Genomic DNA, 24,068 nt, shown 5'->3' with positions numbered 1-24,068 from the left:
ACAAGAATGCAACACATCCTCCAGGACGACCTATAGTTTCGTCTATTGGTTCCTTTACATATAATGTGGGATGTTTACTACATGAATGTTTAGTTAATACAGTGGTTAAATTGCCAGCATATATCAAATGTTATTTTGATTTGTTGGATAAATTGAAGCAGATATGCTGGCAATCAGATATGTATTTTTTGGTAATAGATGTTGTTAGTCTATATACCAGTATACAACATCATTTGGGTATGGAAGCACTTATTTACTTCATGGGGGACAGCCCCAAAACCCAATATATTAAGGAACTGATACATTTCTGCTTGTCTAATAATATTTTTGAATTTAATGACAAACACTATCAGCAGGTACAAAGAACAGCAATGAGGGCAGCATTTGCCCCCATGTATGCAAATCTTTTTATGGGCCTGGTTGAATACAGTCATATTTATATGAGCTCATTTTATAAAAAATATGTTGTGAACTATTTCCGTTATATAGATAACTTGATATTTGTTTGCAAAGGTGGAAAAGATCAAGTTAATATTTTTATTGAGTATTTAAATAATAGTAGATTCCTAATTAAATATGATGGTCTACAAGAAGGCAATAAAGTGAATTACTTGGATTTAACATTAGAAGGGATGACAAATGGGCAAATAAGAACACTCATATATAGAAAATTTGATAAACCTAATTATGTGTTCTATGGCACCAGTTGTCATCCTACACATACAATCAAATCATTACCATATGGAGAAGTGTTAAGAATTAAAAGATTGTGCAGTGATTTAGAAGATGCAAAAGTTCAGGCATCAAAAACAAGTAACATGTTTATAGAAAGAGGTTATACTGAGCTAATAGTTAAAGAATGTTATAATAAACTGTTTGGACACAGGGTAAGAAATGGTGAAATAAAATATAACCATAATTGGTGGAGTAATGACAATAAAACTTGGGATATAGAATGAACAATAGCTCATGTGTCCAAATACACTATTTTTTCAGATATATTACAAAAACTTATTAAAGGTTTGTGGAACACTGTAAAAAAGGAAGTACCTTCACTTATGAATGTACAGCTTAGGTTTTCCTATCAAAAAAGTAGAAGTCTCAAAGATTTCTTAGTGCATAGTGTTTACAAAAAAAACAAAAGAAAATATAGGAAATATTATTGCAAATATAGGAACACAAATATGTGGAAATTGTTCTGTTTGTCAGTATATTACTAATAGTTTTGAGGAAATAAATGGGATTAAATTTGAAACGAAAGGTTGTTTCACATATAAAAGTGTGGGGGTGATTTATGCTATTAAATGTGAATGTAATAAATTTTATATAGGAGAAACTAAAAGAAGTTTAACAGAGAGAATAAAAGAGCATGTTAGAGATATGAAAAATCATAAAATATTTAGTCCACTGGTAGAACATAGTAATAAAAAACATGGAGGGACCCCTTTAAAATTTAAAGTTACCATTTTAGAACAAATTAATGTTAAATATATTAGTGAAAATAGGATGAAGTATCTTTTAAGGAAGAAGGAATCTACTATAATTCTTAAATATAATACATTGCAACCCATAAGACTTAATCAGGAATGCAATTGGAAAAGTTTTATTTAGAGAAGATATGTTTGAATGTATTAAATAGAAACAGTATTTATTTAGCAGTTGTATTAATGAATGTAATTGATTATAAGATTGTTTAGAAAAGTATGTAATTGGTTAATTAATGTTCATTATATAAAGATGTGTATTAGGAATGTTTTAGTTACTCTGTAAAGGCTATTTGGCAGAGGCACTGCGAGTTTACAACATTGGTGTTGTTATTAGTTGCTATTTTAGTTGCTATTTTAGCTTGAATTATATGAACTGGTTCTTATTGAAGTCCGAATTGTCTTTGTGGCTGTTTATTCAAAATTGGAGTATTGAATAAACGTATTTTTAACGCAATTGGAGCAGTGATATCATTGGGTAGCGGTGGTTCGTTTCTTTATCGAGTGTTTTTGTTGTTTACAATAACATAAAACTGTTTATAGATTCCTTTTACATCGTGATTTTGGTGTAGTGAGGATCTGTTTGGGTATACCTCCATTTTATGTGCAGCTGTGATGGCTTACTGGTTAACTGCCTTGACTCTAGTATACAGGATTCTTGGGTACAAGACCTGCAAGGCCTGTTTATTTTGTTGCTGGGCAGAACAGGGGCTGTCGGATACAGAGTGATTAAAGCACTTTTAAGTAGTTGTAAGTGGTTTGCGTGGGTTTGTGTGATGGTAAGCAATGCTAACTTCCGGTTAAATATGCTTACATAGTTAGCTTAAAAATTGCTTAACCTGTGTGTGCATTGCTTACCCCCACACAAACAGGCTTAAACCCACTTACTACTGCTTAATAGTGCTTACTCCCGCTTACCCCTGCACTAATTTAGAAAGAAATGAAACATGGGTCTTGGGAAAGTGGTAGATTTGGACGCTCTATGGATTTATCATTCATTACACATTATACCTTCATTTAGTATTCCTGATTCATGTGTACGCATACTGTTTGGGGCACTTGTGTTTATCTGTGGATTTTACCACATTTTTACAATGACACCTCACATCTGTACTTAATGCAGTACTCCAGTTCACAAATATGTTATTTAGTAGGTTATACAGCAAAAATAATGATAATAAAGTAATTTCACATGGAAAATGGAATTTACTACAGTGAGAATCGAACTAGGAATGTGGGAATGACTGCTCACAAAGCAAATGCTCTGACCACTACACCATGGCAGTACAGCTTCAATTGATTGTACCTTGGTATTTATCTTCTTGTGCTATTTACGCTACAGTATGCATAGCTAAGCAATGGGCAAACCCGTGCACCTACAGTTAAATTTAATCTGTTTGATAAAAAAAATTCTCTCCTGCTATTTTCTCTAGGAAGGGACAGGTTTCACTTTTTGCTGTGGATTCCTGCATGCATCGGAATATTTGGCAGACATCCTAGTAACCCCTCCCCCATACCTCTCAACATCTTCATGCAAATTATCTTGACAAAGCTTGACAACATGAGGTCCAACTACGAACATATTTGAATTATTGCTCTAATAAACTTGGGAAAGTTGCTAGTGTAACAGGTTTGTTTTAATATACATTTTCTGATGGATTTGAAGTCTGAAACTGAAATGTATGCCATTATTTACCGACTTCAATCCTGAGATCATCCCAGTGATTTCCCAGGACAATGGGGTATTGTATGGGCGACAAATCTGGACATTCCGCGATGATTTTGTACAATTGAGAGGTATGCAGCCTCCTATGAGCATTCTCACTCATTGTAATTGCCGAACAGCGCCTCCTGAGTGCAGGGGCATGTATATTGTGAGAGCTCTGCTCTCAGTCACACCCCCTGCACTCGTCCACGCTCCATGTCCGTTTAGGAGCAGAGGCAGCGCACCTTCATTACTATGCATGGCACACTGCTGTGCTGCCCTTAAACGGTCATTTCTGTGCAGGAATAACTTACTCCTGTACGGAAGATTAGTGAATCCCGGTGAGTGGCTTTTTTCCCCAGTTCACATGGCTTGTATATAATCTGCCATTACTCTTGTATGGTTGGGATTTACATTGTGCATTATGTTCAAGTTAATGTATTAAGGGCTTGGACTGGGGGTGCGTATGATTGCACTTGCTCAATTTCATTCCATGGTTGGTGCTGCAAATGAAGGCCTCACATGGAAAAGAAAATAAAGGTTACCAAAGCTAAATGAACTGTGGTGATTTTTAATCTGAGTTCTGCAACAAAAAATGCTTATTAAGACAGGTGTCTAAAAAGTAAAAAAGTAACAATAATAATAGTAAAAAGTAATGAATGAAAGGTTCTTCTAGCAAAACTGGGACTGTTTTGCTATTGCTGTATTTTTAAAGGTCACCAAAAGTTAGCTATTAAACATTTTTAATGTGAAATGCCTCCAACATGGGGAATTGGACACTTTCCTGATAAATGAACTACTGTACTTGTGAATATTCTCTATTTAACATCATTTGCATAGTCTGCTCTCAGCACCTTTTTTTTGGGGAGGGGTGCTTTTATTATTAATGTGGGTATAATGGTGGATCTTATATAACTTGCTTATTAGATGAGATGTCTTTGAGTTTTAAGATACTCCATTAACCAGGCAGTGGAGCAGAACAAGTTTATGTACAGTCTAAACAAAATAAACATAAATATGGCCTAACATGTATTGTAGACAAATATCAACATCACATAAGGCTGCTAGCAATTGAAACAGCATGACAAACTCAGAACATTTGATGTACACGTAATCAAAATCTTAGAATGCGCATTTAAGGCTCTTGAGTGTCCATATTAATAGAAACCATACAAGTCAAGAGCCTACTAGTTCCACAAGGGGTGTAAGTTTAAGAAATAAACATTTCTGTCTGCTTGGCGTTGCTCTCTTGATATTTGATTCCCAGGGAAATTAATTAATTCACAGAAGGCTTACTTTCAGTATAACCCAGATTAAAGAAAAAGCAATGCTAAGACATATTTATTGATACAGAATATGACACAGTATAAAGACTGAAGAATACTCAGAATATTTTGTTTCTTTTGCAAATACAGAAAAAAACATTAACATACAATCTACAAATTTAAGAAAACAATATATATTATGCATAATGTGTGCAATTCATCAGGATTTCATTTCAGTAATACTTAAAAGATTTGCACCCCTGTGGCACAGGGCAGAGGTTTTGGGTAAAGGCTGGGGGTAAGGATGAAGTAGAAGAAGATACTGATGCTAAGTCTTTCAAATTGTCCAAAATATTTTATAGGCCAGAAGTCAGTTACTGGTGGATTTAAAGTAATGGATCAAGGCCTACTCCCAGTAATTTGAATTTTGTTTTCATCTATAATTCTTCAGGTGTTTGGTGGAGAACTTAACAATGAAGTATGAAGGAACTTGGACTAGGATTTAAAGAGACCACAGACAAAAAGAGAGTTTACTGATAAATGAATATAACCTGTTCCTGTTACGTAAAGAACTGTTCTTATGTATCAGCCTTTCCTTGAGCTCTGTCATGGCTGGCACTAAATTGTTTATATTTAGGAAGAAAAGAAATCTGGTAAGATGTTCTCCAAAATATTTACGTATAAAACACTTATATAAACTAAAGTAGTAGGCCACTTGGAACCTTTCTAGGGCAGGATGAAATATGAGAATAACAACTCTGTTTTTAGGATTTTGATTGCATTCTGAAAGAACAAAATCTGACAAGGGAATTGTAAAATTGAAGGAGGGATACCTCTAGATCAACCATAGTTATTTGCACATAATTTTGCTTTAATGCTGATTTTATTTTGTAATGAACAACTTGTGCCTTACATGATGAGATTTATATATCGTTCATTACAGCCATCTAACTTTTAAATGCATGCGTGCTATTTTTTAGCAGTATATCAACTGAGTCATTCTGCAACAGTTAACGGCATACATATTTAGGCAGTGTATAAGCAGGCATGCCTCAGAATGTTAGAGGTATATCATCTTGGGCTTTGCCATGTTGCCTTCTCCAGGGGGACATCAATCAATTCTGTTTAATTCCACATATTACTACTACTTACTGGGGAAAGGTTTTGAGATTCCAGCCATTACTTTAGCGCGTGCATTGACTCCCTATTATAAATCATATAGTTTGTCGATAAACTGTGGTACAAAACCAGATATCATAAAACGTAATGTAGGAAAAAACACTGCATGGAAAAAAATGGTGAAAAAGCTTGCCTTGTAGCAATGTTCTGACATATTGTTATTCACCAATGACTTGGTAGATTAGGAGACCTCCATCACTAACCAGGCCTTCCTGTCTTCCTTTTCTAGTGTCATGAAGCTATTAAAAAAAAGAAACAGAAAAAACACTGCATAAACTGTCAGCTATGAAAAATGCCATGCTGCAAGAACTGTCAGCCTGGTTAGGGTAAGTTATGTATGGCATGTTGATATCACACCTCTGAAACAGTGCTAACAGACTGGCAAAAATAAAAAAATGCAATACATATGTATTAGGGACTGGGGATTATGCACAGGAGGGATAGTATGCAATTACACACATTTTTGAACAGCACACAGAACAGGATGAATACATAGGATTCAAATTTTTAAAAATTCATTAGATTCCTAGAGGACAGCCATTTAGGCTTTTTATAAGCTGCCCTATCTTAGTCTAATTGACAGTGGCTACCAAATTTTGCTACTGTTAAATATATGGGGCATAACCTACTACAGAATTTCAAATGCATAAATCTATACTTTTGTATAAATAATAAGGATTAATACTTTGGGAATCATGACTAAACACTTATGGACCATAAACAATACTTTTGTAGTGCATGGATCATTGTTATCATATGCAAATATCAGTTAAATGACATTTCAGTTCAGTTCTATTATAGAGCAAGACCCGACCTTATCAGTGCTTAGAAGGGTGCTTAACAATTGTTAATCAGAGTAGTATGCCTTTACTCCTCCCCATTTAGACTGTCTCTTTCAGGTAATGGCAATGATCAAGGATCTGTTGGGGAGTCAAATTCTGGAATCGTTTCTGATTCTAGACTTATTCTAGACTGCATTTAACAGCTCTATATCACTTAATCGAAAACCCAAACAATCGAACCACTATTCATCCAACCCTTTACATTGAAACCTCAAACCATTGCATATACTTTTAATCAAAATATTTCCCATGACAAAATAACACTCGGCCAATCTAGCAACCATAAAAAAAAAAACAATAAAATTAAAGCCCACCCAGGTAGGGGGCTATGCCCTCCACACACCCCCATGTGGGGGGGATGCACCCCCCACCCCAGCTAAATATACCAACTCGGAGATCAAACTACAGTGGGGAAAAGGGCAAATACCTGATGGTGGCCAACCATTGCTTTGTCCTGGGAAAATTTTTAATTAAAAGTCTAATGGTTTGAGGTTTCAATGTAAAGGGTTTGATGAATAGTGGTTCGATCGTTTGGGTTTCAGTTAAGTGATATAGACCCCATTTAACATCTTGAGAAGAGTGAGATAGAGTAAGAGAGAGATAGAGCAAGTGGTGTTTACTGTCCATCAGTTCAAGCTGTCCTTGCTGGCTAAACAACTTATACTTTTGTTTTAATTGGATAAAATCAATGTAAAGAATTCTGCAGGTGCTTATCAAAGGTCTGTTAACTGACTTGTAAGAGAATCCTGCTTCAATAAATCAGAAAAGTGCAAGAGTTACTGTGGGAAATCCTTGTCGCAGGGCTGATAGTCACAATGCTAAGCAAAACAGGACAGGATGATGATGAGGGAGAAGGAGGAGTGAAATCAGATACTTAACAGTGCAGTGGAGTTTTAAACTCAACTTACTTTTCCTTATTTTAGTAGTCTGGCATGTTTTGGGAGCAATTGGGGTGCTGCTTGCAAGTATGTTGTATAATCTGTCTTTTACCCTTTTTTTTTATTTCTCCAAGTCTTTTGGGTTTCTAATACCAAGACAGGAATGGACCACATTCCAAAGTCAAAGCATGTTTAAAGTTCATGAAATTAGTATTGTTTTAGTCTTTGATGTCAGCCAGAAGTGCTCTTTGCAGCACCCACAATATGCCCAGCAATGACTCCTTTTGCAATTTGTATGGAGTTACATGTACTGGTAACATATTGAAATAATGATTGTAGATTCTTTTGTATATGACCCTTTGCCCCTACTACTATTGGAACTGTCTGGGTATCTTTCTTCCATATCGCTCTCGTTTCTGCCTGCACATCCTGATATTTTATTACTTTGTGTCTCTGTACGCAAGACACTATAGTCACTGGGTATGGCAATTTCAATGCTTAATGCTACTTTTGTCTCATTTTCATGAACCACTATATCCGTTTTTTTTAGCATTTATCATTTGAACTGTTGGTAATGGATGATCCTATGTGATGGAGATGTCATCTTTTTCCGTGATGCTTTGTGGCTCATATTTCCAGTGTTTTTCAGCCACTTCAATACCATAATGTTTGCACAATCCTCAGTGCAATAGTCTTGCCACATTATTATGCCTTTCAGTACACAGTCCTTCTGCCATTAGTATGTCACAACCAGCAATGAGGTGTGTAACTGTTTCCAATTCCATTTTACAAAACCTACATTTGTCTGTTTTTCCAAGGGTCTATATTATATCATCGAACGCTTAAAAAAGCGAACGCTGATTGATCGACCTAATTTAAGCAAAAGCTTACAATCTCGAACTGCCAGATCAGCGATTTTTTCCCAGGGAAAGAAAATCACTGATCCAAAACACATACACATAACACAAGCACACCAAGCAAACAGAAATCCATACACATACACCTAAAATCTGATACCTAACCCTACACTAAACTATGCACACACCACTAACTACCCACTTACCTTAACCCAAACCCTAACCCTAAGGTCCGTCACTATCGCACACTCACCTCACTCGCTCCCTAACCCTAACTCACTGAAATCCGCCCTAACCCTCATGTCCACTCAATCGCACACACACCTAACCCGAGCCCTAACCCTAACTCACCTAAATCACCCTAACACTCACATCCACACAATCGCACACTTACCTGAATCCGACCGGTAACTTTCCACCATAACACTGAAAATACCGAAGCAACAGAAACGGACAACCAAATTCTTTCCTAGGAAAAAATTTGAGTTTCTGCTGCTTCGATATTTTGCAGTTTCGCGGAAATAAGTTCGATCAATCAGAGTTCGCTTTTTTAAGCGTTCGAGGATATAATATAGACCCTTCTCCAACATGTTCAATGGACTTTGCAAACCAAAGTGTATGTAGCCCACTATCTTGGGCTGCCAATATTAACCTTTCATCTCTTGGTATGAATTCACCTCTCCTTAACCATTCCTGTGTTCGATCCTGATGAACATGAGGTTGTTCCAGGAGTTTTCTGTACTTGTATCTATATTTATGCATTTTTCACATTTCTTTCCTTCTCATCTGGTCCTTCACCTAATATTCTTTCTTTTGTTTTTTTTGGCACATTCAGTTGATGACTGATCTTTTTCTACTTGTGATTTGATTTCCATTCCTGTTTGATGCCGATATGCTCCTGCTAGACTAAGCAGGCAAGTCGTCTTAGATTTATTCTCCTCATGTTTCAAAACATTCACTACATTTGGGTCTTGTGAGGTCAACAGATATGTGTGCAGTTCCATGATTGCAGATCTATACATGTAATCAATTTCAAGGAGGCCCATCCCTACTTTGGAACGGGGAATATATAATCTTGGTATGCACTGATTTTTATAAATCATTTGGCGAGCATGAAGCATCCTTCTTGATTTCCTGTCTGATCTATCCAACACATTTTGGGGCTAGTCAGTCACTCCAAAACTGTATGTTAGGACAGAAAGGGCAAATTGTTTTATAGCTTGGATTTTGTTCCTAGATGTCAGCGCTGTTTTCAGGATTAATTTAAGTCTTCTAAAGTATTCCTTACTAAGTTTTATTCACATTTGTTCATGTCTTATTGCTGATCCTTCATCAATTCCCATGTATTTATACACTCCCTCTTGCTCAGGTTCTTTTATATCACATTCCAGTCCCAAACTGATGTTTTCTTGGTGCTGCAGATTTCTTGCTTTAAAAGTTGCTTTTGCACATTTATCAAGGCCAAATGACATTTTTATATCATCTGAAAAAGTTTTTACAACTTGCAGTTGTACTTTCAGTTTCTTATCTGATGAACTATACAGTTTTAAATCATCTACAAAGAGAAGATGAGAGGTCTTTATACTGTTTTCTAGGAGCCAAATTATAGCCATGGCCTAAGCTTTAAGTAAACAGCTTAATGGGTTAAGGGCAAAACAGAATAGCAGTGGTGACAGAGAGTCACCCTGGAATATGCCCCTTTGAATTTTTATCCCTGGAAAAATAATTTGTCCAATATCATGGCTTAATTGCTAGGTGGTCAGCCACTGTTTCATGGTCACTGTAATGACGTCAATCAGTGTAGGGTAGATCTTATACATTTTTAGGCACTCTATTATCCATGAATGTTGGATACTATCAAATGCTTTTTTGTAGTCAATCCATGCCATACTTAGATTCTTCCCCTTTTTACAGTTCTCCACTATCACCATGACTTTATTTAATAAAAAATTATCCTTTGTTCCATATGACTTTCTTTTATTTCCCTTTTGTAATAATTGCCATAACTGAGTTTTCTTCTAAATGACTATAAACTCTGTCTGCATCAATTCCGGTGTACCATTTATACATCATTGGAAGGCAACTTATTGCTCTATAATTTTTAGGGGTTTACTATCATATGTCTGATTGCACCTCGTGCGAGTTATTGTAATTCCGAACCATATGAGTGAAAATAAAAAAATCTACTACATAAAATGTCAAATGCAGATGTGGAGAATGTCGAAATCGACATTATTCGGACATTGTCCACACTTCTGCAAGGTGTAGTATTCTGCAACACACACCAAAGAACGTTTTTGCAGGGGGGCAATCCCCCTGTACCCCCTGCTTCTTATATATATACAAACTCCGAGATCGCACTACAGTGAAAGAAAGGGTACATTTCCTGATCCCCACTATACTGCAATCTGCATTAAAATGTTGAAATTCACAACAGCGAATGCTAGAGTGCATTCACTGTTGTGTATTTCAACATTTTTTTTCATTTATTTCTAATCTCGACTTGGACGTTCAGACTAACGTGACTAAAACAAAGTCCAATCACCCTTTTGATTGTAAACCATTTTTAGGGGAGCTTGCAGGTTCAGTCTTAAGTAGGAGTATTGTTTTTCCTGCTAGCCAGGTTGGTGTCTGTTTGGGGTGTGCATATAAATAGTCCTTACTCATGGCTAAATCCTCACGCAAAGATGTTAATACTTTTAACCAGAAGTTAGATACTGCATCTGGGCCTGGGGTTTTCCAGTTAGAGGCTTTACTTTGTCCAGTTCATATCCCAGACCTCTAAACTTCATATTCTTTCTTTTACTTCTTCTATCATTTAGCATCTTTGTTATATTCCACAGGATCTTCATAAATACTTCTCCAAAATGTATCTATTTCTTCTTTTTTTTTTGGTGGATTTTCAATTCCTTTTGCCTTGTTTCCCAATTCTCTATAGGACCTGTTGGGGTCATCAATAAATTGCTTATTTTGTATTTTTTCTTTATATTTATATGTGTATCTTCTAAGTTTTTCTGCCTGTGCTGAGATTTTTAGTTTGTTATTTGTGATAGTATATGATAGATCCTGATCTGTTCTAATACTGTGCATTGCTTTTATCACGTCTATCTTTCTAAGTATTTTTGTTGATCTGTTGCCTCTTCTATGTTCTTCTGACAGTGACACTTCTTGTCTTAATTGCTTTGTAGTTTTCTCTGTTCAATACTTCCAAATAATATAAAACAAAAACTGCTGCCTCATTCCCAATACAGGAATAGAGCCAAACTTCTCCCCAAGCTATAATCATTCAAGGAAGCAAGAAAGTATGTGCAACTGATACTAACCCTCGGTAATAAGTAATTTTGCCTAAAGTCCTGATAGGTGGTTAGAGCACACTCCCTTGCCAGGACAGCCAGCAGCCATACCCTTCTTAACTCTTCGTCCCCCGTACTCGCCCCTCTTCTCGCCTCCTAATTAATACCAGACTTTCCCCTTCTTTACACCCAGTCCAGGGATCTCCCATTGTGGAGCCACTGCTGTAAATATAGCATTTGACCACTAGATGGCACCCGTGCAAAATCCTTTAATTTCTTTGTACTTTTTTGTTTCTTTTAGTATAGTTCAAAGTTATTTTTTTTTAGCTTCAGCCCCACTCTATCCTTCCAATTCCCTGTGAATCACACTATTCCTTTCCCCACTATAACTATTATAATGTCCCTTACCCCCTTACATACCTCCCCCTGAACTTACCTTCAGCATCAGCACTGCACTGATTGGTTCTCACTGATCTTCTTCCTTCCCTTGGCTCTTCTTATTTCTAAGATCCAACTTAATAAATGTAAATCCATTTATATCACCTGTGTCTATATTCCCTCAGGTAATAACACTAACACCCTTGAGGACATCCTATGCTGGTTGACTACTAACTATCCTCAAGAAACCATAGTCCTTGGCGACTTTAATATCAACTGAAAGGACTGTTCCTCTGAACACCCTACTACCTATATTAACCTATATGGCTTTACTCAGACCATTACCTCCCCCACTAGAATCAGCAAACTCAACAACAAAGAAAGTACCTTATACTGGATTCTCATTAATAGTTATCCCCAAATATACAAGGTAGGGATCCTCCCCGATGATATAAGTGACCACTTTCTCACCTTTATAATTAGGCATAAGACTGACACTCTTAACCAACCCACCTATAAGCCAATAAGGAACAATAAAAACTTTAACCCTGACATCTTCCAAAATGAACTAAGTTCATGTGACTAGTCAGTCCTAAAACACCTACCACTGGAGGAAGCAGTAACATACTTTAATATAAATGTTTAGCCATTCTAGACTACCATGCACCAATATGTTCTATTAGAACTAAAATAAAAACTGCCCCATGGATCACAAAAGAAACTAGACAAAAAAATCCTACTTAGAAATAAAGTTTGGGCCAAATGGCGTACCACAAAAAACCCTGCAGATCAAATAAAATTTAGACAGCTAAGAAATGACAAAAAAAAAACATTTTGTTAGATAAAAAAACTTTTACTATCAACTATAGCAAACCCACCAAAACAAACCTCAAAAGTTCTCGGCAGACATCAATAAACTCCTACACCCAGGGCAATCCACCACTCCAACCCCTTCAGGCACTAACCACAATAGTCCCAAAGAAGTCACCGATATCTTTAACAGTTTCTTTATTGAGACCATCCAGTCTCTAGCCAACCAACCTTCTATACCCAGCTCTCAACCCTCTTTTCACCTTCAAACTGTTCCCCATATCCCTTGTTCATACCCTGATTAAGAAACTCAAACCTACCACCCTCTCAGCTGATATCCTACCTGCAGAATATCTGCAAAAAGCTGCAGACGCCATAGCCTATCCCATCTCCATCCCGATTAATAGAACTATAACCAAAGGTTCCGTCCCCTCTATCTGGAAGATATCTCATATTATCCTTCTGCATAAAGGTGGCAACTCCAATGAATTATCAAATTATAGACCCATAGCTATATTATCACCCCTGGCAAAAATCATGGAGAAAAATGTGTACATAGATAACTGATAAACTATCTTATCCAAAACAACCTACTAGCCAACTCTCAACATGGTTTTAGACTATTTCACAGCACCACCTCTGCCCTCCTATCTTTATCTGATACCATTAACAAAAATCACAATAATAACATTCTTTCCTCAGCCCTCTTTATTGATCTCTCTAAAGCCTTCGACATGGTAAACCATCATCTACTCATAAACATACTCAGATCCTTTTCTCTAGATAAGCTGGCTATATACTATGATTCCAGTTTTAAATAATAGACAGCAGGCTGTACTATGGGAAAACAACTTATCTACCTGTCTCCCCATTACCCTTGGTGTTCCACAAGGTTCTATATGAGGACCTCTCCTATTTTCTATTTTTATTAATGACCAGCATTCAGTCATTCCATAAGCTACTTGTATTCAATATGCAGATAATTCCACATTAATATGCACAGCCACTTCCCCCTCTGATCTACATACTCTAACCCAAAATGTGTTTAACATAGTTGAAAATTGGCTTTGTAACCATCGCCTCATACTGAATGCTAAGAAAACAAAACTATTACTATTCTCTCCAACCCATAGATCTTCCCCACTTACCTTTACTGTTAAATCAAACAACGGCACCATCATATCTCCTGATCCCTCTACTAAACTACTAGGGGTATTAATTGATAACAACCTTAAGTTTGATGTGCATATTAACAATACTATAAAAACAGTCAACAGAAAACTTGGTTCCCTATATAGGATTAAGCCCTTTCTTACCCCATCAGCTAGGACTACTATTGCCCACACCCACTTACTTTCTACTCTCCTTTACGCCTCCTCCGTATTTACAAACTTGAGTAAAAATGACCTCAACAAATTGGTAAGCTCCTATAATAACATTTGCTATTGGAGCTGCATACATAACCCACCACTGTCATAACTTGGTTCAGTTAGGATGCTTAGAATTGCCTAACCAACTCCAATACAACCATATAATAATTGCACATAAGAGTCTGTATCAGCCTGACAACACTCCCATACTTAATAACCTTATCACCCATACAATAACCTTAAGACCCTCCGCTCATCCAACAGACTACTAGTACAAGTAGTCAAAACCAACAACATAGCCGGTGACTCCTTGTTCTCTAACTCCGCTGGCAAAACCTGGAACTCACTGCCTCCTGATCTTACTTTGGTTTCCTCGGTAACCCGTTTCAAAAACAAACTGAAACAATACCTCAGTACACGTTGGTTATGCCCCTGTACCTACCCTGACTAACCCCTTCCTTTATCTCTAGGTCAAATTAAACTCTTTACTGTACTAAGTATGTATGTCACTGTTAGCCCATGAATAGAGTGTGCATTAACATGTCACACACATGCCATTGTATATGATTTACCTGTTGTATTATACAAATTAATTCTCTATATGTATATTTCATGTATAAATGTAAAGAAAAGCAATGCCCTATTATGTACTTTCATGTATAACTGTAATGAAATGTAATTAGCTATCATGTCTTTGGTTGGAGCTTTTCTCCCCGGGCCTCTACTGAAAATGGACATATATCCAGTTGGACTAGCCCGGTCAACAAATGAAAAATAAAATAAATAAACAAATAAATAAATAAATGATGGCATTCGATTTCTCCCCTCCTCTTCCTTTCCCTCACTACCCTGTGTTCTTGTGGTAGAATTTTATCTGTTATTAATTTAGCTGCACAGTAATATATCCTGTTTACTTCTGTTATATCGCATGGATCTCAATGGACAGTCCTAATTACTGTATTCATTTGTTTTTATCAAACTTCTAACTTTTTGGGTTTTATTGACCTTCTGCAATCTATTTCTTTCATTGATCTTAATATGTTTATCTATCTCTATTAAATCAAGCGACTATTCTCTTAGCTCATTTTCTTCTAAATTGAGAGCATGTTTTTTGCTTTCAATTTCCTGCAGACATTCTATGGAAAGTTGTATAGCATCTTCCTGTGGCACATTCTCTTCATGTTCATCCTGTGCCATCCTTTGCTCTGTCATATGGAAATTCACTGGCCTATCACTCCTCAACATTGACTGTGTCAGAGTTTCCGCAGTTTCCTGTTCCTTTCCTTGCTGTCCAGCTTCAAGTGAATGTTTATACTGGTTTCCTGTGGAAGGCTCCAAAATATCTTCATATGGCAACTGAGCAATTGCTTCCTGTTCCACTGGTATCCCCTTAATTTGGAGGTTCATTCCTCTATCCTGTTGTGGTGCTTTCTGAATTAGATTTTCTACACTGAATCCTTCACTTTGCAGGTACTCCATAACCTCAGTTTCTATTTCTTTAACGTCTCCAATACTAATTTCCTTTTCTGCTTTTCCTCTTTGTCTTCTTATTTTTTGTTATTGTAAAGTTTTCCATGTCTGGATTCCTTTGCCTGTATTTCTCTTCAAATATCTTTGGTGCTGTTCTTTTTGTATTGATTAGTATTGCTTTCACCTTTGCATAAATATTACACCATATTAGATCTCTTTTCCTTTCCTATGTCCATATTTCTTCTTCAGATGTCTCCTGATCTTCCTGCTTCTCCTTACTTTGGGGACTCGTTCCATCATGCTGTGATGTAATCTGTGTTAGACCTTACCCCTGTGAGCAATGAATAAATTATTAGAGGGTTAAAAAGAATAAGTGAATTGATACAAAGGTAGATTAAAATAAATAATACATGGAGAACAGATGTATGTTTATTGCAGGGCAAGGACCATGGAGGATTAAGTGGCAGAAAGAAAGACTAACAGCAGGGTGCTATGTCTAAACATAGGGAAGAGGGGAGAGATTAATGGCAGTGTAGGCAGTGAATTCAATTGATAAGTGAATTAGTGAAATTATTTATCAGAGAAGAAGGTTGAGAACTCTTTTGTGAATGCTTTTACTCTGTCAGATTGTCTCTGTCTCTTTCTCTCTCTCTCACTCTCTCTCTCTCTCTCTATATATATATATATATATATATATATATATATATTATATATATATATATACGTTACTTATTTGTATTTATATTAATATTCATTTTCCTATTTACTTAAAAATACTAATAAAGTGGCAAGCAGATGTTGAAATGATTAAGAAGGACTACATCTAAACAATTTAAACTGGCTATACGGACATGGAATATCACCTTCTTGTTGTAGAATCAGACAGAAATTGTGTAGACAGCTGAAAAGTAAGATCTAGGTTTAGTTGGTCTTAATTCTATAGACAACACTGCTTCTAGAAACAGGCTTCTCAAGATAGGTGTTTTGTTCTGGTGCTTTGGAACTGACCCTCAGGGAGGGCTCCAGGAAGGAATGGAGATGCCTAGAATCTCCATGCTTTAGGTATCATTAATAAATAATGCACAAGCACTGTAGACGCGACCTAATCTCCATGAGGTCTAATTCCATCTGAACTTTGAATGAACTCAGACATGATAAGAAAATTATGTAGCTAGTTCGTTTATCTTAAAGGTATACTCATACATACATACATACATATAACACACACAAACACACGTGAGTATATGAGTGTGTGTGCATATATGTGTGTGTGTGCATGTATGTGTGTGTGTGTGTGTGTGTGTGTGTGTGTGTGTATATATATATATATATATCTATATATATATATATATATATATATATATATATATATATATATATATATATATATATATATATATATATACATACACACACACACACACACATATAAATCCAAAACCCCTTTTCACATTTTTTAGATGGGGTTGGGGTATCACTTTAATAGTGACAATCATCCAAAGCTGTGCGAGTTGCTGCTTGCATTTTAGCACATGGTGAAATGGTGGTGTTCTCCATTGCTGATATAGTTTTCCAAATTATATAACCAGTGATGTCCATTATATCAAGTGTTACATAATTCAAGTTTTTTTCTCATTTTCTCAAGTATGTGTGACCCTGGAGTTAGTATATTTAATTTCCAGTAGTTGGGAATGTGGGGGCAAAGCCTCTCATGTAAAAAGTTGTTTTTTGTTTTACTTTTCATAATTGCAAATGTTACCTATTTGTTTACTTTTGTGAGGACTTTTTATGATGATTTTAGTGGTGATTAATGGCAATTGCTAGTGAGTTTGTTCAATGTTTTGTGTTTCGGTCAGACTCAGCAGTATTTATTCATTATAAGCTCATATACATATATACACGTACATACTACATTGGGTCCCCTTCAAAACATCTAAAACCCGTAACATCTAATTTCATAACATTGAGACCAGAACATCTAAAACCCAAAACATTTAAAACCCATAACATTGAATTTCATAACATCTAACAGTACAAATCACAAGAAAATAACATCCCCTCCACATATAATGACACCAAACTACCAAACACACTTTTTACTATGTTTCTGCAGGGGGGGCTTGATACATTGGGGTTAGGAAATTAACGTTTTCCCACTGTAATGCGATCTTGGACTTGGTATATTTAATTTATGGGGGGTGCAGGGGGGCTTGCCCCATTGCAGAAATGTAGTAAAAATTGTGTTTGGTAATTTGGTGTCGTTATATGTGGAGGGGATGTTATTTTCTTGTGATTTGTAGTGTTAGATGCTATGGAATTCAGTGTTATGGGTTTTAGATGTTCTGGTTTCAGTGTTATGAAATTAGATGTTATGGGTTTTAGATGTTTCAAAGTAGACCCACTACATTTGACCTTACACATTTGAAAAGTGAAATACATAGTACTTCACAGATATATAGTACAAATCATATCTGCTGGTGTAAAAACAGATAGATAGATAGATAGATAGATAGATAGATAGATAGATAGATAGATATATCTGTATATATAAAGAGAGAGAGATATGGATCCCCTTCAGAAGCTCAAAGTTTTAAAACTTCGAACTTCAAATGGCTGAAATCATAAGATCGAAGTTTTGAAACTTCAAACATTTTGAATGGAGATTGACATACAGCGCAGAATGAGATTTTTATAGTTTATCTCAATGTAGTGCAGTCTCAGGTTTGGTATATTTAGTAGGGGGTGTGGAGATGTAGGGGGGCTTGCCTACTGCAAAAATGTAAAAAAAAGACTTTTTGTTTTTATTTTTTTTTATTTCATTTTTGAAGTTTCAAAAATGTTGATCTTCTGGTTTTGGCCATTTGTTTGAAGCTTTGAAACTTCAAGCTTTAGCAGTAGATCCATATATATATATATATATATATATATATATATATATATATATAGATATAGATATAGATATAGATATGTATGGGTATAAATGGATATAGATATGTATGGATATATATATATATATATATATATATATATATATATATATATATAAATATATATATAGAGAGAGAGAGATAGATAGATATAGATGTCCACATGCAAACATCTATATCTGCAAATATAAAATCAAAAGGTAAGACAAACAAAGAACAACCCAGTCAAACTAGAGATTTTACTATGTGATACGATAAACCTCCTATGGTGAAGGCCCATGGGATATATGCAAATAACCTCTCAGGACATATAGTGTTTCAGGTACATGGCCAGTGAATGTTCATGACTTTTTACTTTTTTATGTATTTATGGGTACATTCAGGCCAATAAAACCAAATCTCACTAGCTGTGGACATGACTGTTTTGGCCTTTTTAATGACATCATCAGCTTAGGTGGGCAGCCACGGTGGTGCAGCAGTTAGCATTGCTGCCTCACAGCAAGAGGTTCTCTGGTTCAATTCTCAGATGGGGTGCCTTATGTGCGGAATCTGCATGTCCTCCCTGTGGTCACGTGGGTTTCCTCCGGGTGCTCTGGTTTCCTCCCACATCCCAAAGACATGCAGTAGGTGGATTGGACAATCTAAATTGGCCCTAGGTGTGAGGTGTGAATGTGTGTGCCTTCTGTGGAAGGTTGGGCGCCGGGCTGGCAACTCGACACCATAAAACTCCACTGGCAATCATGAGTGGACGGATGATCCGCTGTGGCAACCCATAACCGGGAAAAGCCGAAAGAAGAAGAAGAAGAATGACATCATCAACTTAGAATAAGTGGATTGTTTGGCAATATTTTAAAAGCACACACCTTTAAACCAAACTGATGCTCATAAGCATTACAGTGCCTGCAAAATAACATTAGAGTGGAAATATTACCTGTGGGGTAAAAAGGTCTCACAGACAAACCATTCAACAAAAACTGCAAGAAAACTCCAGGCAAGCTGGAGTTTTCACAGTGTGATACCTTAAACCTCCTATGATGGAGGCCCATGGGATATATGCAGATGACCCCTTAAGGATGTTCAGTGTTTCAGCTACATGGATTTTGAATGCCCATAACTTTTTACTTTTTATGTCTTTATGGGTACATTCAGGCTAATAAATCCAAACCCCTCTAGCTGTGGACATGGATGCTTTGGCCTTTTTAGAGACCTCATCAGCACAGCATAAGTGGATTAGTTGGCTATACTTTACAAACATAGGGCTTTAAGGTTTCTGCAAAATTATTGACCTTGACCACACCAGATCTTGACTTTGTTGCTTTACCAACCACCTTCAGGTGATACATTTTTCCTTGGCTTTACATTCTTACTTTGTCTTTAACTTATATATTTGGTATTTCTCTGCAGATCCTGTTATATCAGATTTTTTTTATCTCTGCTGATTTACTTCTAGCATTTCCTTTACTTTATGTTGGATTTCAGGCATTGTTGAAGCTGGGAATTTGTATTTCAGCCTTCTGACAGTTAGATGTTAAACTGATATGAAACTCAGTCCTTGCAGTGAGGTTAGAATTGTAACAGCTTTTTTTTTTCATTGGTTTCTTCATTGTTTGAATTGTTCTTCACTTATGCATTGCACAACATATAATGTATGCCATATGTCTGAGTTTCTATTCATGAACAAGTCTTCTGTATTACTGATTTGACAGTTGTGGAGAAAAGACTTTAATGCACTAATCATACTTGTTCTGTCTGCTAGCTTGATTTTTCAGGGAACTTGGAATAAAAATCCACATGTATAAAATATATGACATTACTGAACTTAAAGAAACCAGTACCCACTCATATCCTTGGAAGATTTGGAACTGGGTGTACTGTTATTTCTTTCTTTGAATTGTTTTCGTTGTATGGATTGTAGATGTCTTAACTTTGTACTATTTGATCTATATCACTTGGTATTACTGGCCAAAACATAATGTCTATTTGTTTTTACTGAACTTTATTATTCACAGAGGTGATTAATGCATTCTCCCAAACATTGTTTCTCAGTTGATAGGGAATTGCTTTCTGTCTCTCATATCCCACCACTGCTTACCTTCACAGTTCTGACATGAACTTTCTTCAGTCCTCATCTTCTGGGCCAGCAAAATCCTGCAGTATACCTTATGACAGGTGACCTTCCCTAAAGGAAAGGAGTGCCTTCTGGCATTTTTTTTTTTTTTTTGTAAGATCACTGTTCACATTTGAGGGTGACGGTTAGGGTGCAGTCATCCTATATGCAACTAGATAAGGACATTTTTTGCATGAAGGAGTAGGGGAAATTCTAACTTGGGCAGAGAATATGTGTGACATTGCTATACCTTCTCACAAACACTTGATACCAAACAGACTGGAGCAGGCTTTGTGACCAGAATATTCCTATTGGTTTCTACCAGGAGGTTCCTGTTTTCAGGCAGGAAACCCAAATCATTCCTCTGGATGGGCCAGATAGCAATAGCCTTTCCTTGAGACAATCCAGCTAGATACCACCCAAGTGGCAAGCCAGGGCTTCTTCTCTCTCTCTCTCTCTCTCTCTCCCCCTCCTTCCTTTAGGGTGGGTGAGCTTGTAGTGGACTCTCACTCCCATTCTCCCTGACCAGCTCCAACAGTCATCAAAGCCATTAATCACACTTGTGTTGCATGGACTGTATTCACAGCTTTATCCTACTAAGACACCAGAGCTTGCTACAACTGCTTACTTCTTTTATTGGTCTCTTTGACATATCTTACATCTTAGTTGGTGAACTGTGGTTGCTGACATGCTAATTATGCTGTTTTCTAATATTCTGTATTAATACTAACTGTGCAACATGGACACCAATTTCAGCAACTTCCTCAAAGCTACACCATTGTTTTCAAATTCGGCCCCTTATCTGCCATTTAATCAGTTTTTGTGTTTAATTTTCCATAATGAATTGATAATGAATTAAAAACAAATAAGTCTGAGGACAATACTGCATAATAGGACAGTACTATATATGTGAAGAATATATTATTTTCACAAAATCAATTATTACATGATTATGCATGATAACGTTTCAATATTGTTAGTTTATTCATATATGCAGATCCATTATTGCTGATTTGAGTGGGTTATTTGTCATTTCAAAACATCATTGAATCAAATCTCATTTAATATAGTCAGCGTATTGGTCTTTAAATAATATAATAGTGCTATTCTGTTCACACTTAAAACTGTCAGCTTGAACTGTTTCTAAACATTTATTTGTCAAAATGACAATACTGTAATTTGTAAGAAAAATAATGGATCCCACACATTTTAGTGAGTATGTGAGCAATTAAAAACTCACTCAGTTTTAGCTGACAAACTCCATGCAACTGAAGCATTTAAAGTATATCTAGCAGATGTGTTCAGTCTTTGCTAATGAGCTATTAATTGCTTACTAGGTCCTTGCTAATCATTTAGACTGTTCTCCTAATTATCTAGATTGCATAGTGGTATGTTCTTCTAACGTGAAGCTGACCCAGTAAAGGAAAGACAGAGTAATGCATTCCTTAACAAAAATGTACTACACAAAGGGAAACTATCGTATGCTGCCTTTAGAGCACAGAGGATAATTGCATTTAATATACTTTCAGTGCTCACTAGGTTTCTGCACTTCTTAATTACAATGATTTTTGTGAAGGTATGACAGCCTATATTTAACTTCTTTTAATTTCATTACATTGCTCTGTGAGGAATATTTAAAACTTACCTCATAATAGTTTGTAAATAAAATCAGGATTGTTGCCCTAAAATGCAGCCTCAACACTTTACTGAAAAATAATATACGCTGATTTAAATTTATTTGCATTTCTTATGACCATATCAAGCAAAACAAAGGGAAAAAGATAACATTTGTTCAGAAAATCTTTTAGTACTATTATACAGTTCTGCATTGCACTATGGCTGTCTTACACCGGATACCAAAGTACATTTTTTTTTTGAAAGAAAGCATCCCACATAAGAGAAAAAAATTGCTTTTGGTACAGTTTGTTGCCATCAGAAATACACGACTTGACCATAAGTGACAGTGCCATGGAAGTGATGGGGATTGTCAGCCTTGCAATGTAAATTCATGGACTGAGCCTTGAACATAAAAAAATGAAATAACGGAGGCGGTGGACCACAAGGAAAATGTAGAATGTCAGAAGGGTAATTGTATGGATATCCTAAGTGTTTTTGTGTGTGTGTGTGTGTGTGTGTGTGTGTGTGTGTGTGTGTGTGTGTGTGTGTGTGTGTGTGTGTGTAGGGGTGGGAACAATATTAGGAAACTGCACTTTTCCTGTTTTCCTTCTCCTGTGTGGTAAGTACTTTGTCATTGCACTACACTTCATTTTACATTGTTACATTTTAGACAATCTTATATATTTAGCTCATTGTCATTTAAGTCTACCATACGTGAAAGGTCGTTCACTGGATTTTGCTTTGAAAGGACACTCTGATTTAAGGAAAGTACCTTAAGTAGTTACAGTTATTTCAGGCTCGTACTAAATGTGTTTAGGTTATTTCTTATTACATGACCTACAGAGTGCATTTAATTATATTTATACAATGTATTTGCCTTGCTATTTACACAAAATGCTGCTTTTCTGAAAGCTGCCAATAGCAGCAGCAGTGACATATTCACTCCAATAAATACATTTAGTGAAAATGCATGATTTATACAAGACATCATTACTATACTTGATTTAGCAGCACACATCATTAGATGATAGGACTAGGTGGGCAGCTATGGATCTGCTACAGATGCTTGAGCCCCAGGTGCTCGAGTTCTACTACCTCAAAGCTAGGGACTCAGGCACTGTCACCTGCTCATGCTCAAACTCGAATACTAAGCAAGGGGAAGCAGTTGTGGGGAGAGAGTGGGGCTGCCACACCTCACCACACCTTGAGTGGACACAGTATTTGAGTTTGGGTAATGTTACTGCAGGGGTCATGGGGATGGGAGTGCAGGCTGGGGGTTTAGGTAATGATAGGAAGGGTGGTTTTATGTTTAGGGAGCAGGAAGGGTGTTTTAGGTTTATGGACCAGGAAGGGAGTTTTTGGGCTAGAGGGCAAGATAGAAGTTTTAGGGTTTAGAATAAGGGTCTATGGTAGTTAATACTGACTTTCTCTGTCCAGGAGGGACATGGGCGCCACCCCAGGAGTGAATTTACAGTCACCCATCCATCGATCTAGGTTGCGTTTGAAGAGGGTCAGGGAAGGATTCTGTTTCACATGAACTGGAAGCTTGTTCCAGAGAAGTGATGGTTTCTAGGAGATGAGATTGTAGCTCTGTTTTATGTGAATTGGGAGTTTGCTACAGAGGAGTGGCCTTGGAGAGCATCGAGATGACCTGTTCTCTTGTGGCCTGCATAAATTATCAAGGAAATTAAGGTGGTGACTCTAGCTTTAGAATCCCAAAATCACTTCTGGTCTTCAGTTGTGGGTCACATGGCTAATGTTTCATTTTAGTGCTTGTGTAGTGATCGGAAATTTTAGGATTAGGAAGCAGGAAGGGGTTTTTAGGTTTAGGGTGAGTAAAGTGAGTTTAGGGTTAGTGAATGGGAGTGAGATTTTATTAATTTATT

Source organism: Protopterus annectens, chromosome 1.part0, assembly GCF_019279795.1.
Source record: "Protopterus annectens isolate FY-2018-M chromosome 1.part0, PAN1.0, whole genome shotgun sequence".
NCBI lineage: Eukaryota > Metazoa > Chordata > Ceratodontiformes > Protopteridae > Protopterus > Protopterus annectens.
Note: the sequence above shows the minus strand (reverse complement) of the source record.